Here is a 15,179-nt window from a genome sequence, read left to right as displayed (position 1 = left end):
TGAGGTATGGATGTGATTCTAGGTGCTATAGGACCATGTTTTGGAGACCTACAATAGCCTCTCTCACATTTTGTAGTTCTTATTCCATTTTGATTTTGCGACCCCATCTCGAGTGATGTTGAAACTTGTAGTGTTGGTCAGTACAAAGTTGCCAACTGTCGAATCTCCGTCAATGTTTTTTGTGGGATTGAACTGTCTATTTTTTTTTCTCTGAGTGGCTGAGTAAACCCTAGCCCCAAGCTCAAACTATCCCATTGAGTGCTCAAACATTCTTAGGCACGCTGAACTGAAACATCTCTAAGAGTCACTAAATGCCATAGGGCAGTGATCTTTGATGTGGCATATCTCAGATCTCATGTAAGGTATGGTTACAATTCTAGTTGCTATAAGACCATCTTACTGAGACCTAAAATAACCTCTATCTCTCTTTTTAGAGATATTATATTGTTTTGATTTGGTAACACCATCTCGGGTGATGCTGAAACTTGTAGTATTGGCTAGTACAAATTTGCCAATTGTCGAATCTCCCTCACCATTCATCGTGGGATTGAACTATCTATTCTATTAGACCTAGGTAGCTAGGTAAATGCTAGCCCCAAACTTGTCATATCTAGTTGATCACTCAAACATTCTTGGGCATGCCAAACTGAAATGTCCCTAAGATTCACTAAATGTCGTAGAGCAATGATCTTTGATGGGGCATATCTTGAAGCTTGTGCAAGGTATGGAGTTAGTGGAAGATGTTATCACTGAATGGAGTTAGTGGAAGATGTTAAGGGTCTTCTTTTTTGTCTTAATATCCATTTCATGGGTTAGAAACATAATCACTTCCCTTTGTGAATATTTGTTTGAAAATCAACAAATTACATGTTGTTGCAAAGAAAATATAGTCATAGGATGTTGGAAGATTGATTTCACTCATAGGATGTTGAAGAATATCTTGGAAGGATGGAATAGATGATAGACTAAAGCTTTTTAGATAGTTATTAAGTGTTCCTTGAAGATTCTAAGGTGTTAGTTTGAAGCAAGAAGTTGATTATGATCCATTTCTCAAATTTTCTCATTTTTCCCTTATTGCTTCCCAAGTCTTGAATAGGGAAAGTGATCAAGTAGTTTTGTGAAGTTGGGTTGAAGTCTGTTCAATATTGTAACCAAGTTGGAAAGAGTCTTTGAAGAAACTTGGGAAGGTGGGAAAGGTAGTTTTCCTTAAAAGTGTTCTTGCTAGGAATCCACTAGCTTTTGGTGTGAGCACTCTACATCATTTTGGATGCAATTTACATTAAAATGAATTACATGAAATTTACTTAAAACATAAATAAGAAAAACAAGATATATATTATGATAACCAATCATTTCATACGTGAACAAACATATAATATATTATAATAACCAATAATGTCATATATGAATGAACATATAATATATTATGATAACCAATAATGTTATACATAAACAAACATATAATATATTATGATAACTAATAATGTCATACATTAAAAAACATATAATATATTATGATAACTAATAATTTCATACATGAAAAAACATATAATATATTAACCAATAATTTCATAATTCTAATAATGTCATGCATCAAATATATGTCATACATCAAATATAAAATGTCATATATACATCAAATGTATATTGAATATGTCCACTAACATAAAATCCAACATATATGTCCACTAATGCCTATACATGTGTGTCTATCAACTATATCTTCTCCTTCCCATGAGGGGAAGGAAAAAAATCCCTAGAGGTCTTTGGTTAGGAGGGAGATAATGGGGATGATGGGGTCTTCCTCACATGCTCACTCAACCTCTTGTTTAGGCTCTTCTCTAACTTGAGCTCTCATCGGATTGGTTTGTCCACAAGATTTCAACCTACCAATGAGTGCTTCTAATTCATTTTTCCCTCTTTTTATTTCATTCAAAATGTGTCTTGGGAGGTCTGCCAATTAGTGGAGGTTGTGGAATTTCTTGCTCTTCTTGTGAAGGGTTTTGATTTGGATCTTGTGGAGTGTTTTCATTTTGATTTTGTTGATCCAGCTAGGGATTTGGTGATTCATTATTCACATTTCCTAATAACAAACAAATTGCAATCTAAATAAATAAAAAAATTTAAAGAAAAGAATTACAAAAAAATGTAAAACTTTACAAAACAATGCAAAAACAAGAGTAGAAAACCTAATAGATGATCCCAATCATGATCTTCAGTGATGAGGAGGTATTTTGAGGAAGTAGGTGATAGAATTCTTCAACTTTTACAACCCACGTGCATGCTAATGAGGAGAAAGAATGCGAAAATAAGAAACAATGAAATGGGCCGCAAGTTTGGAGCCCATATATAAAAATTTATGATTTCACAAGGCATTTACACGCTATAGTGTGCACACGCTTTGTGAATTTAAAAAAAAACTTTTGTGTGTCATGTTTTTGGCACCACAACTTGGTGCACTTACCCTCCAACAACCTCCTAATTTCTCCCATTGATATTCCTCCACTGTTATCTCCAATGCTCTCACTGCACCCTTGCTAACACTACAAGGCTACTAAAAACTTTTGAAGCCATATAGCTTCACATGTCACCATGCTAGTTTCTATGTATTCTGCTTCTACTAAACTCAAAGCCACAGATTTTTACTTCCTGCTTAGCCAAGATACAACTCCTCACCCCAAACTAAAACAACACCTTAAAGTGCTCCATTTGTCCATTGTATTTCGTACCCAATCTGCATTAGTATAGCCTATCAATCTAATACCTTCACCTCAAACATATATGATCCCATAGTTAATCGTACCACAAAAGTAAACTCATGATTGGCTACTATCCAATGCATTGCATTTGGTTCAACCATGAACTGACTAAGAGAGTTCATTGCAAATGCAATATCTGGCCTGCTATTAACAAAATATATAAGTTAACCCATTAACTACCTATATAAAGTGGGATCTACATCCTTCTCCTTAGATGTATCTACCTTCCTCCAATTCATGATCATTGGTGTAGACATGGCTTTGCAATCCTCCATCCCCAATCTCTTCAAGATCTCAATGCAATATTTCACATTACCAAGGAGAATCTCTCAATCTATCTACCACACCTTCATGTCTAGAAACTAGTGCATAAGTCCTAAATCCTTAATCTCAAACTCTTTTGCAAGGTGTCTCTTGCAATCCTTGATGAGCCCTAGTGCAACTATAAGAAATAAGTCATCCACATGAAGAACAAGAATGAGAACCTCACCCCCAACCAACAAGTACTAGAGGTTATCATCCAGTTCACCCTTCACAAATCCCATTTCCTACAAGTATGTATCAATTGTCTCATACAATGCTCTGGGAGCTTGCCTGAGTCCATATAAGGCTCTCTTCAATTTACATGCATTTGTCTCCTTACTGTGTGCTACAAAGCCCTTTGGTTTCTCTTTGTATACCTCTTCCTTTAATTCACCATTAAGGAATGTTGTCTTGACATCCATTTGATGGATTTTCCATTCCATTTGTTCTGCAAATGAGATCACAACTTGTATAGAAGTATACCTAGCCATTAAAGAAAATGTCTCCTCGTAGTTTATTCCCTCCTTTTGAGAGAACCCCTTGGCCATGAACCTTGCCTTGAATTTCTTGATGCTACCATTTGCACTTTGCTTTATCTTATAGATCTAGCATGATTCAAATACTACTCTATCTATTGGCCTAGGCACTACCTCTCACACATCATTTTGCATTATTGAGTTATACTTTTCAACCATTTCATCTTGTCATTCTTGATGTCATTCAACCTCTTGATAGCTAGAAAGTTCACTATCTACCAACTAACTAAATAATTCCACATAGTCATTAAACTTGACTCGTTGTCTCTACTCTCTAGTACTCCTAGTTACTCCCACAAACTCTTGAGTATCCCTTTGTGTCTCTTGAACTTGATATTTCCTATTGCCAACTATAGAGGATGAAATATCAACCTCTAAGTCTTCAAGATGCATTTCATGTTTCTCTATGCTTTGTGAATCTTCACCACCAAAGCCTTCACTTGTACTAATAACTATACTTGTGCTTTGCTACCCTTGAATAGGCCTTGGAGCTTCTACTGGTTGTTCACTCTGATTATCTACTAGCAAATCTCTGGACCTTCTAAATGTCTTGTCCTCCATGAACTTAACATCATGTCTTACAATAATTTTTCTAGTCCCAGGGATAAAAATCCTATATGCCTTTGAGGTTTTATTGTACCCAAAGTACCCCCTTTTTACATTCTAATATAACTTGGTACACGTGTATCACCTAGATTATGACAATATGCCATACTCCCAAATATTCTGAAGTGACCAACATCTAGCTTCTTTCCTATGAAAGCTTCCTATGGTATCATCTTCCCTAGTGCCTTTTGTGTAACCCTATTCTAGATGTAGATTGTTTTACTACACACCTCTACCCATAAATAATGGGGCATGTGTCGGTCATGTAGCATAATCTTTGCCACCTTTGATATAGAATGGTTCTTCCTCTCAGTGACTCCATTCTGATGTGGATTGTAAGGAACAATCCACTGTCTCTTGATTCCTTCTCTAGTACAAAACTCCTAGAAGTTATTTCCTTTGTACTCACCTCCATTTTTTGACTGAAGAACATTTATCTTCCTTCTTTTCAAGTTCTCCACAAGAGCCTTGAACTCTTCAAACCATAGTACTCATATGCTCTAAGAGATTTTGCTGAAATTGGACCACAAACATTTGAATGTACTAGATCGAGAACACTCTCAGCTTAGTATCACTGCTTAGAAAATATTCTTTTGCAAATTTCCCTAGCATGCATCCCTTACATGCATCATCGTGCTCTGTGCTCACCTCTAGAACACCTGTCATAGTCTCATGAAGCAATTTGAGTGCTCCATGATGAATATGACCTAGCATCCTATGCCATAGTTCTCCAAGATCTCTAGGATTATTGTTACTCATGAGTGCCATAGGAGTATCAAACTCTAATCTATAAAGGCGACCATTGTTAACTCCTATAGTTATGTGTGATTTCCAATCCTTATGTTTAATCAACACACATATCCCTCTAAAGATTACATTATACCCCCTATCCTAAAAATTATATATAGAAATCAAATTCATACGTAAGCCTGACGCATGCAACACATTATGAAGTGGAATTATCTTTCCATTCTCCTTTTGAAACTAAACAATCCCTTTCCCAACTATGTTGAGTTTGGACAAGTTTCCCATAGAAATCTAGATATTGGTGTTCTCCTCCTTATAACTAGAGAATTACTCTCTAACTCCTATCCTATGAAATGATGCCCCATTATCTATATACCAAACACACTATGAGGTTGAGCTCACTGTAAAATATATAAGTGCAAACTCATCTTTCATTCTACTAGATAGTTATTTTGCACTTGCTAAAGTTTCCACCTACTTCTTTTCCTTCTTCCTTTATGGGAAATCACTAACATAGTGACCATACTCATGACAACCAAAGAAATTGACCTTAGAAAGGTCCTTCTTCTTCTTCTCACTTTGTGAATTTGATCCTTTGCTAGACCCCTTCTTTGCTTTCCCTTTTCCCGGTAGGGAAACTTTTTCTTTTCCCACCTCACTTTTCTAACTCGTTTTGGCCCTATTGGCAAGACTTAGTCTGAACTCCTCATGAGTGAAATCAATCCATAGTCAATCCCAACTTGATTAGGTATCTCATCCACTGACAACTTAAACAAAGAAACCCCATTGATTAGTAAACTTATTTAGGGCTATTCTCACTAGCTAATCATCACTAGGGCTATCTCCAATAGTTTCAAACTCATCCTTGACATGTCTAAGCCTAGTGAGGTAACTTGTGACATCTTCTCCCTGGTTCATCTAGGTATTCTTCAACTTCTCTCTGAGAATCATCTTTCGATTGGTGGTAGCATTCTGGTAGAGATTTAGCATGGCATCCCACATCTTCTTTTCTATGTATAGCATCGAGATATGTGGAACAATATGATCCTTGACACCATCAAGGATTCTCCTCCTCACCTTGACATTTTCCTCCTTGTATGTTGCAAGCTATGTAACATCTATAGGCACAACTACAATAGTGGTAACATAATCCTTGATACCATTCTCTTCCAACAATAAAGAAAGTTGGGCCTTCCAAACAAAGAAATTCAAGGCACCATCCAATATGTCTTGATCTCTCAAACTAGCTAAAGCCATCTCAAGGAATTAAAGAAAATAATAAATCTAAAGAGATCAATTTAGGTTTTATAAACCCTTAATTTATTTACTAGGGAAAAAATCTTCTACCGTAAACATTGCTCTTATACCATTTGAAAATTCCTATTGAAGTCACTGATTATTAATCTCCTATCTTAAATGATAGTTTTCTATCATTGCAACTATTATCCCCATCTCTATCATTGTGTCCTTGGTAATACTGAAAGATAGTTTTCTATCACTACAAACTCATTTGCTAACACTGCAAATGCTTCTACAAAATTGTACTCCAAATCCCCCCTTGACCCCCTTTTATACTACTCCTATTGGAAAACCAAAGGCCAAGATTAATTCTCATTCGATGGTCAAGATTAAAATAGCTTAACAACCCTAACCAAGTTGGTTTCTTGTTTTTTCTAAAAGTGGTCTATTAATTAACAAATATTTTTCCAAACTCTTTAAACTAATTTTTTGGTAAAATAATTACTTGCTAAATAATAGCATATGGACAAACAGTTGTCCAAGCTACCAAAACTAAAAATGTCAACCTGATTTGCAGGGAATGTTGTAATAAATATGCACATCAATGGACATGCTAGTTTGTATGAATCATTGGACAGTTTACACATGACAACATTTGGTGTCATGATAGAAAAAATTTCTAGGATTAAATTTATTGACCACTTAACTAACAAAGGGCATTACACATACAAGACTAATAACTTATTTTCTCAAGGCACGTAAAATAAAAATGTAATAGGAAAATACAGACAATCCTAATAACTTATTTTCTCAAGGAACCTAAAATGAATGTAATGGGAAAGACATCTAGAATAGGATGGTTACACTTGTATAACCTAGATATTTTGAGTCCCTATGAAAACATCTAATGGCTACATGAAAGAAATATCAATGAATAAATATTGAGTAATCCTTCTCATGCATTCTAAATAATGTAAAAACTTCCCAACAAATAACAACTCCTAGAATAAGAATCCATAGCCTTTAACATAGCTTTATTTGACCAAAGAAGAAGTTCAAATTAGTTATGTGGATTACAAGAGTATTTTTTTGAGATTGAAGAAGAGAAGGTAAAGAGTGAACTAATGGAGTTAGTATTAGAATGAGATGCTTGAGTTTATTTGGATGATATGTATAAGGTGCCAATAATTGCTTTAAGGGAAAATTGTTTTCTTTTTCTACCCAAGTCATCAATATAAATTTTATGGGCTATGCCACATGTACAAGGAGCTTTTCTAAAATGCCAAGATAGAAAGCAGCCACTATAAGGATTTCTAGAGTTTATGTGAAGTGTATCATAATTATTTATTATCTTATCATTTATTTGTATTTAATTATATCACTAATCCTAAATAAGTAAAGTGGGAAAGGGTCTAAACCCTTCGAACAAACTGAATATCAAGTCTAAAAGACACAAGATAAGGATATGAATAATGAAACCTACTAAATAGAAAAATAGCTTAAACAAACATGACAAAAATTTGAAAAACCAAAATGGATATGAGGTTGAAAATAAAATCCTTGAATTAGGTCACTAGTTATTAGTTAAGGAATACTTATCTTTTAGTTTTTAAAGTGTACATCCTTTCATTTTGAAAGTAGATCCTTGTTTACAAGTATAGGATGATTTTGTCCCAAAAATGATACACAATCATTGATATATCTTGTATAAAATTAAATTAAGTACTGTCTCTTGGGAATATGAGACTACCAAAAATGTGATTGTCTATAACTAGTTGATTAGACTATACTTATTTACATATAAGAGCTAGGTGTTATTGAATTTACTATTTTGTTTTATCTCTCAATTGTCTTATTAGTTCTTTATAATAAATTTATTTTATTTTGGATTGTTTCAACATGCTATCCTATTTTATTGTCATTGTCATAGGCATTATAGTATTACATTCACTTTTTTCTATTATGAATTTGTTTCCACCATTTTTTTTTTTTTTGCAAAAAGAGGGGTAAAAATTTATTAAGACAGAAAGGAATACAACAAGGAGAGCTCAACAAGGAGCTCGATCCTGAACAACAAGATCATCAAATTCTTGCACCATCTCAAAGGACAGTTGCCTCCTATCCCTAATATTCCAACCCGGATCATGACTAGATGCCCATTTGGCTAAACAATCAGCAATTCTATTCCATTCAGGAGGAATATACATGAACCTAATGAACTGAAAAGAGGAAGAGAAGAAAAGAATCTACTTCACAATAGTGGCCAGCTGCCAACTAACATCCTCAAGCTCTTGCGAAGAAAGCATGTTCACCACCACCTGGGAATCAGACTCACAGATAATCTTACTCCATCCCCGCAAGCAACACTATTCCATAGCATATAAAATAGCCTGAGCTTCCATGAGATTGTTAGTATAATCACCCTTATGAACTAAGAAGAAAAATTTAACATCCCCAGAACTACAACGAGCCACTCTGCCAATACCAGCCGGACTAGGATTCCCACGGGAAGAACCATCAGTGTTAATTTTCAGAACTCCATAAGGAGGAGGAGTCCAGTGCCCATCCTGATTAACCCGAAGCTTCCTTTGATGGTGAAGCTACCTAGACATAGAAGGAAGCCTATGAGCTGTAGCCCCATCCTGCAGATGAAAATTGAGGCGATTACAGATAGTAAGATCAACCGGATCCATACCCCCATCAAGCTCACACTTCGCAAGAATAGTTTCCTGAAGAGAATGTGATATTTTCCACCAAAGATGCAAAACACCAAGCCAAACATCTTGGAATATGCAACGATTCCTCTCCAACCAGATATGCCAAAGCATGAAAGATGGGCCAGCAATCCAAGCAGCATGGAGAAAAGAATACTTGGAGGGAGCAGTACCCAAGTGGGCCCAGAACTTAGGCAAAGAGGAAGTGTGCCGACAAGAGCAACCCCAAGCACTCCACCAAAGGTGCCATATCTAAGTAGAATAGGAGCAATGGAAGAATAGATGGGAGATAGACTCCTCTCCATTACCACACAAAACACAATAAGAGGGGCCCTAAAATCCACGTTTACAAAGATTATCCCAGGTAAGACAATGGTTGTGAGCCACTAGCCACATGAAAAAATTGCACTTGGACCAAGAAACTTTATTCCAAACTTGCTTCCACCAAGGGACCTCAGCATCCCCAATTGATAAGGAGTCTTGTAATGAGCCACTTTATCCCATCCAACGGCAAGAAAAGAGTCACATTTAAAGAGGCTGAAGATGAGGGTATATGGATAAAATGGAAGGGAATCCATCCCAAGCATCAGACCAAAACATATCGTAAGAACCTCCTTTACATATCCAAAATAGACCCCTCTTTACTAACATCACACCTATCCTCAAAGTATGCCAAACCATTGAGCCACGACCTTCAAGAGGAAGTGCAGAAACAGAGCAAGGATCAGCACCATGAAAATATTTATGAGTGATAATATGAGCCCAAAGTTGATGTTTTCTAGAGCACCATCGCCAATAAAGTTTAGCAGCCAAAGCTTGACTACTCAATAGAGCAGATCGAAGACCAAGACCACCCTCCTTTTTAGGCCTACAAACAGTTGCCCAATTAACCAAGCTCCATTTAGTACTACGCAAATTACCACTCCAAAGGAATTGTCGAGAAAGGCATCAAACTCCTTGAGAAAGTAAATAGGTGTAGCATGAACCATGCTTCGATAAGTAGGAAGAGCTTGGATAACAGCTTGAAGAAGAGTAACCCGGGCAACAGTAGAAAGCCATCTATGAGTCCAATGATTTACCTTATCCTGAAGCTTGGTAATCAAATTTTTTCAGAAGAGACGTGGCTGCCTAGAAACAAAATTAGGGATGCCAAGATAAGTCAAAGGAAGTGATCCTATCTGAAATCGTAGGATACCAACAATCCTGTGCTGAATAGAATCAGGAGTGTTAAAAAAGTAAATGGAAGATTTGTGCTCATTAACTTTCTGGCCTGAAGCTACCAAATAAATGTCCAAAGCATTTCGAAAGGCTTCAGCTTCCTTGATCCTAGCAAGACCAACAAGAGCAGAATCATCAACAAATTGAAGATGGGAAAGAGAAGATAAGCCATTACCCCACCGCCAGCCTTGAATAGAATTATGGGACACCTGATGCTTAATGAATCTACCCAAGCCTTCAGCCATGATGATGAATAGATATGGGGAGAGAGGGTCACCCTGGCAGAGGCCTCTAGAAGCACCAAATAGTTGAGAAGGTTGACCATTAATAAGAACAAAAAAAGAGGCAGAAGTAACACAACTCATAATCCAACTCACCCAGTCAGAGCTAAATCCAAAAGAAAGAAGAATACTCCTTAGGAAGCTCCATTTAACTCTATCGTAGGCCTTAGCCATATCTAGCTTAACAAACATGGCTCTCTCCCTTGAAGTAGCCATAGAGTGAATAGCCTCAGTAGCAATAACCACCCCATCCAAAATTTGTCTGCCAGCAACAAAACCACCTTGTTCTTCTGAGATAATAATGGGAAGCCACCTTTTCAATCTCTCAGCAATCAACTTAGTAATAACTTTGTAAACCACATTACACAAGGAAATTGGTCTAAAAAACTCCAATTGATTAGCACCCTCTCTCTTAGGAATAAGAGTCAAGAATGTAGAGTTCAAAGCTCGAAGCATCTGCTTGCTAGCATAGGATTTTTTAACCACCTCCAACAAATCATGATTAATGATGTCCCAAAATTCCTAAAAGAATTCAACTAGAAAGCCATCAGGACCAAGAGCCTTCCCCTTAGGCATGCCAAAGACCACCTCCTCTAGCTCTTCCAAAGAAATAGGGTGCATGAGATAATCATTCATTTCTTGAGTGATAAGGGAAGGAATACAGGACAAAATAAGATTTTCTTGATTATCAGCAGGAGGAGAGTCCTCAGAGATGAGGGTAGAGAAGTACAAATAACCTCCTAGAACAAAGTTGGCAAGGAATTCAGTTGGATACCTTGAGAATTAACCAAAGAAGAGATAGTGCTCTGATTCCGGCGAGATTGCACTATTTTATGGAAAAAGGCAGTGTTACGATCACCTTCCTAGAGCCAATCAACTCTAGCCTTTTGCTTCCAAAAAATTTCCTCTCAAAGTTCCCATTCTTCTAGAGCTCTAGAAGCAAGGGATTCAGCCTTGCCAAGATCCTCTGAGAAACCTCGATCTCTAATCTCCCTTGTGATGACATCAAGATCTTCTTGAGCAAGCCTCTTCATAAAGTGAAGGTTCCCAAAGCATTCCCTATTCCATATCTTGAGCTGCCTTTTAACATATTGAAGCCTTTTAGAAAATGAGAACATTGCAGTACCATATGCAGGAGCAGCATCTTTCCACCAACAGAAAACACAATCATGAAGAGAGGAGTCCTAAAGCCACATCAACTGGAACTTAAAAGGAGGATGCTTCCAAACATAAGCCCCTATAGCAGAAAGATTGATTGGCCAATGATCTGAACCCCTCCAATCAAGGATTTCTGAAGAGATAGTAAGGGTACCACTAACCCAGAAGCAAGAAACAAGAAATCTATCCAGACGTTTTGAGATAGCAGCAACACAACTCCTACGATTATTCCAAGTATAGAGACCATTATAATGCTTAACATCAGAGAGATGCAAAAGAGATATATGTTGCCAAAGAAGAGCAGAAGAAGGCCCCAATCTAGCCAAACCACCATGCTTCTCCTCCAGACTTAAAACTGAATTGAAGTCCACTGCTAACACCCAAGGATGATAAGGATGACAATTTCTAACATATTGAATATGTTCCCAAAGTTCCTCCTTTCCCACAAGATCAACAGGTGCATACACATTAGTAACCATGATTACATCTCCTGAGTCTAGAGAAAAAGCTACCATAGAGAGAGCTGAGCGAGAAGACATCCAGCCAAGAGGAGAAATTTTTTGAGGATCCCAAAATATAGCTAAACCACCCACACTGCCTGTTGCCCCAACACACTAGCATTGGCCATGACACCAAATACTAGAGGCATGTTGGACCATAGACTCCACAGAGAGCTTAGTCTCTTGGATACAAAAAACATCAGGGCTATGATCAACCACCAAGTTATGAATAGCCTTTTGTCTAGGGATGCTATTCAACCCCCTTACATTCCATGAGAGAATAATCATCGGTGGGTAGAATTGGGAAAATGAGAATCCAAAGGTTTCACTGAACCAGACTCAATCAATATATCTCCTGTGAGTTTAATCTTCTCTTGGTCTATTTTGCGCCCACTCCTTAGAGGAGGAGTAGAAGAAGCCTGCTTAAAGGGTCGAGACATCAACCCCAAGGGGAGAGGAGAACCCTTGCCCTTACCTGATGGTAGCACATCCTTAACCAAGTCAGCTAAAACAACATCATTATCCTCCAACATTGCAGGAGTCACGAGAGCCTCTATCACAGGAGCTACAGGGACCTCACAGTTCTGATATACTATAACTTGGGATGCCCCACAAGCATCATTAGGAACAGATCTCTCATCTGGAAAAACTGGATCAGAAGAGATAGGAGGAGGAATACCCTCCTCTAGAACCATACTATCCAGCACCTCAAAGTGGTTAAAACCTGAATCAGATAATCTTTCCTTCAAAGGCCTCTTTTGACCACGACCCTTAGCACGAGGGCGAATAGGGGTAAATCCATCCTTATCCTGCATTTGAGCCTTACCCTTATCTGTAGCATCTTGCAAATTCATCCCCTTGGTACTATTAGCCATTTGAGATTGTCCTTTCCTTGTAGTATCTGCCAAACCACCAGTATTGCCAGCTATAGAACCATCCACTCCTTTGAAACTTGAGTTATGGGGGCACTAACGTAGTAAATGACCATACTCATGACAAATTCGACAACGAAAAGGGAGAGATTCATAATCTAACTGCTGCACCCAAGAAAAATCCCCCATACAAATTTCCAAAGAATCTGGTAATGGGTTATTCAAATTAATTTCAACACAAATTCTAGCATAAGAAATAACCTTTTTATCGAGGGATTGATGTGCGATCGCAGCCGGCTTCCCCAACAAAGCAGCAATTTGTTGAAGGATGTCTTCACGCCAAAATTCCAAGGGAAGACAAGGCAAGCGAACCCAAATTGGCACTGTTGAAGGGAGATCCTCAGCAGAATTAAAACTTGAATGCCAAGGTTTGACAAATAAGCCCACATGGTTGTAGAAATAAGGGCCTCCTTCAAAAACAAGATCCCGATCAGACATGCAAGAGAATACAATAAAAAAATAACTATTCCCCGCCAACATAATCTCCATATCACCTTCCACCTGCCATGAGCGACAAATCCATACCTCAAGAGCGGATAGGGAAATCCGGATTCCAAAAAATTTGCATATCAAAGCATGCTTGGTCCAATAATCAATGTCCTCCATTACAGCCATTGGAGGAATAACCAGAACAGGGTGATCATGGCTACGCAAAAAAAAAAACATTAACTTTTTTCAGCTTGGAGCTCTCCCCTGAATAAAACGATTCAAATCACATTGCATGCATAGTTGGAGAAGAAGCATCTGTTCTCACCAACGGAGAAGAAATCCCAGGCCCTGCCATGCAAACAATAAAACCCCAATCCAAAATTGACTGCAAAAGATTTCCAAAAACAAAAACGCAAATTATGTCCAGTAGCTAGCAATCCAAACAGAACAGAAAAATAGTAAAGATCAAACACCAAGAACAGGCTAGGGGAAAAACCCTAGCCCAGCCGGCAGCCAACGCTTCTCCACCATTATTCCTATTAGCTGAGATTAACCCACACAGTTCCTCGTTTCCACCAATTAATATTACTAGTTTTTTGTCATTAAATATTTGTAAAGATTTGTTATTTATTTACCTATTTTATATGTTATGAAAATTATTTCTTTCAAATTTGATTGGTTCATTTTATTTGGTGTTTTATGACTCCTTTTCTTGTTTGTTTTACTTTTCTTTCATTGAGATTTTTGAAATAAACATTAGTTTACATTTTCATTTTTTACAATATTTAATCTTATTTTAATCTCTTTTAATCTAATTTTAACTCTTTTGTATCATAATACCTAAACTAAAGTTAAAATTCAAACTTCTAATTCTTATTTTATGATGATATAGAATTTATTTGAATTAAAGTTTAAAAAATTATATTCATATTTTTTTAGTACTATTGTGTTCATCCACAAAATATAATTAATTCAATATTAATCAACTAATGAGAATAATTTATTATAATTATAAAGTTAATATATTATTTAATTATATCAATGATAATTGAGAATTTTATTTTGATATGTCTTATATATAAAGCTAATATAACAATTTTATTATACATCTTTTTTGTTATGTTTCACTTACTATAACGAATAACTATTATAATACTTAAGTTCCATAATTACAATTTTAGAATATTATATTTACATAATTACAAATTTACTATAATATGTTCTATTTCAACTAGTATGCTACATGTAATTTTTATTAAAATGCATTCTAATAACAAGTACACACCACCATAGCACTTATTAAATCAGATCTGCGGACTATCTTTTGAATCAGATCTGCAAACTATCTTTTATAGAGATCCTCAACTATGGTTAGCTTCATGTGCTTTAATTCATATCAGCCATCAGTCATCATTAGTCATCAGATAGAAACCTAGAGATTTGAGAGTTAATTAATCAACACCCCTATAACAAGCCAATAGTCAAATAGTTAAATAATATGTGCATATTAGTTTTAAAAAGTTAATTTTGAGTCAAAATGATTATTGGATGCTTAGTAGCTATTCAGCAAACTAAAATGTGAAAAATATATGAATGACATGGAAAACACAAATGTTTTTTTAAGTTTTTTCTTTATATTGTTCTGCTTTTTATTAATATGAAAAACAATTTATTTTACTAACAATAATATAATGTTATCATTCTTACATGTAAACAAAATAAATCACAATGAAAATTATTGGAGGTTGGAGTAGAAG

The sequence above is a fragment of the Cupressus sempervirens genome, chromosome 5 (genome assembly GCF_028749045.1).
Source record: "Cupressus sempervirens isolate cs-2001-9-10 chromosome 5, ASM2874904v1, whole genome shotgun sequence".
Classification (NCBI taxonomy): domain Eukaryota; kingdom Viridiplantae; phylum Streptophyta; class Pinopsida; order Cupressales; family Cupressaceae; genus Cupressus; species Cupressus sempervirens.
This window is presented reverse-complemented; position numbering follows the sequence as displayed.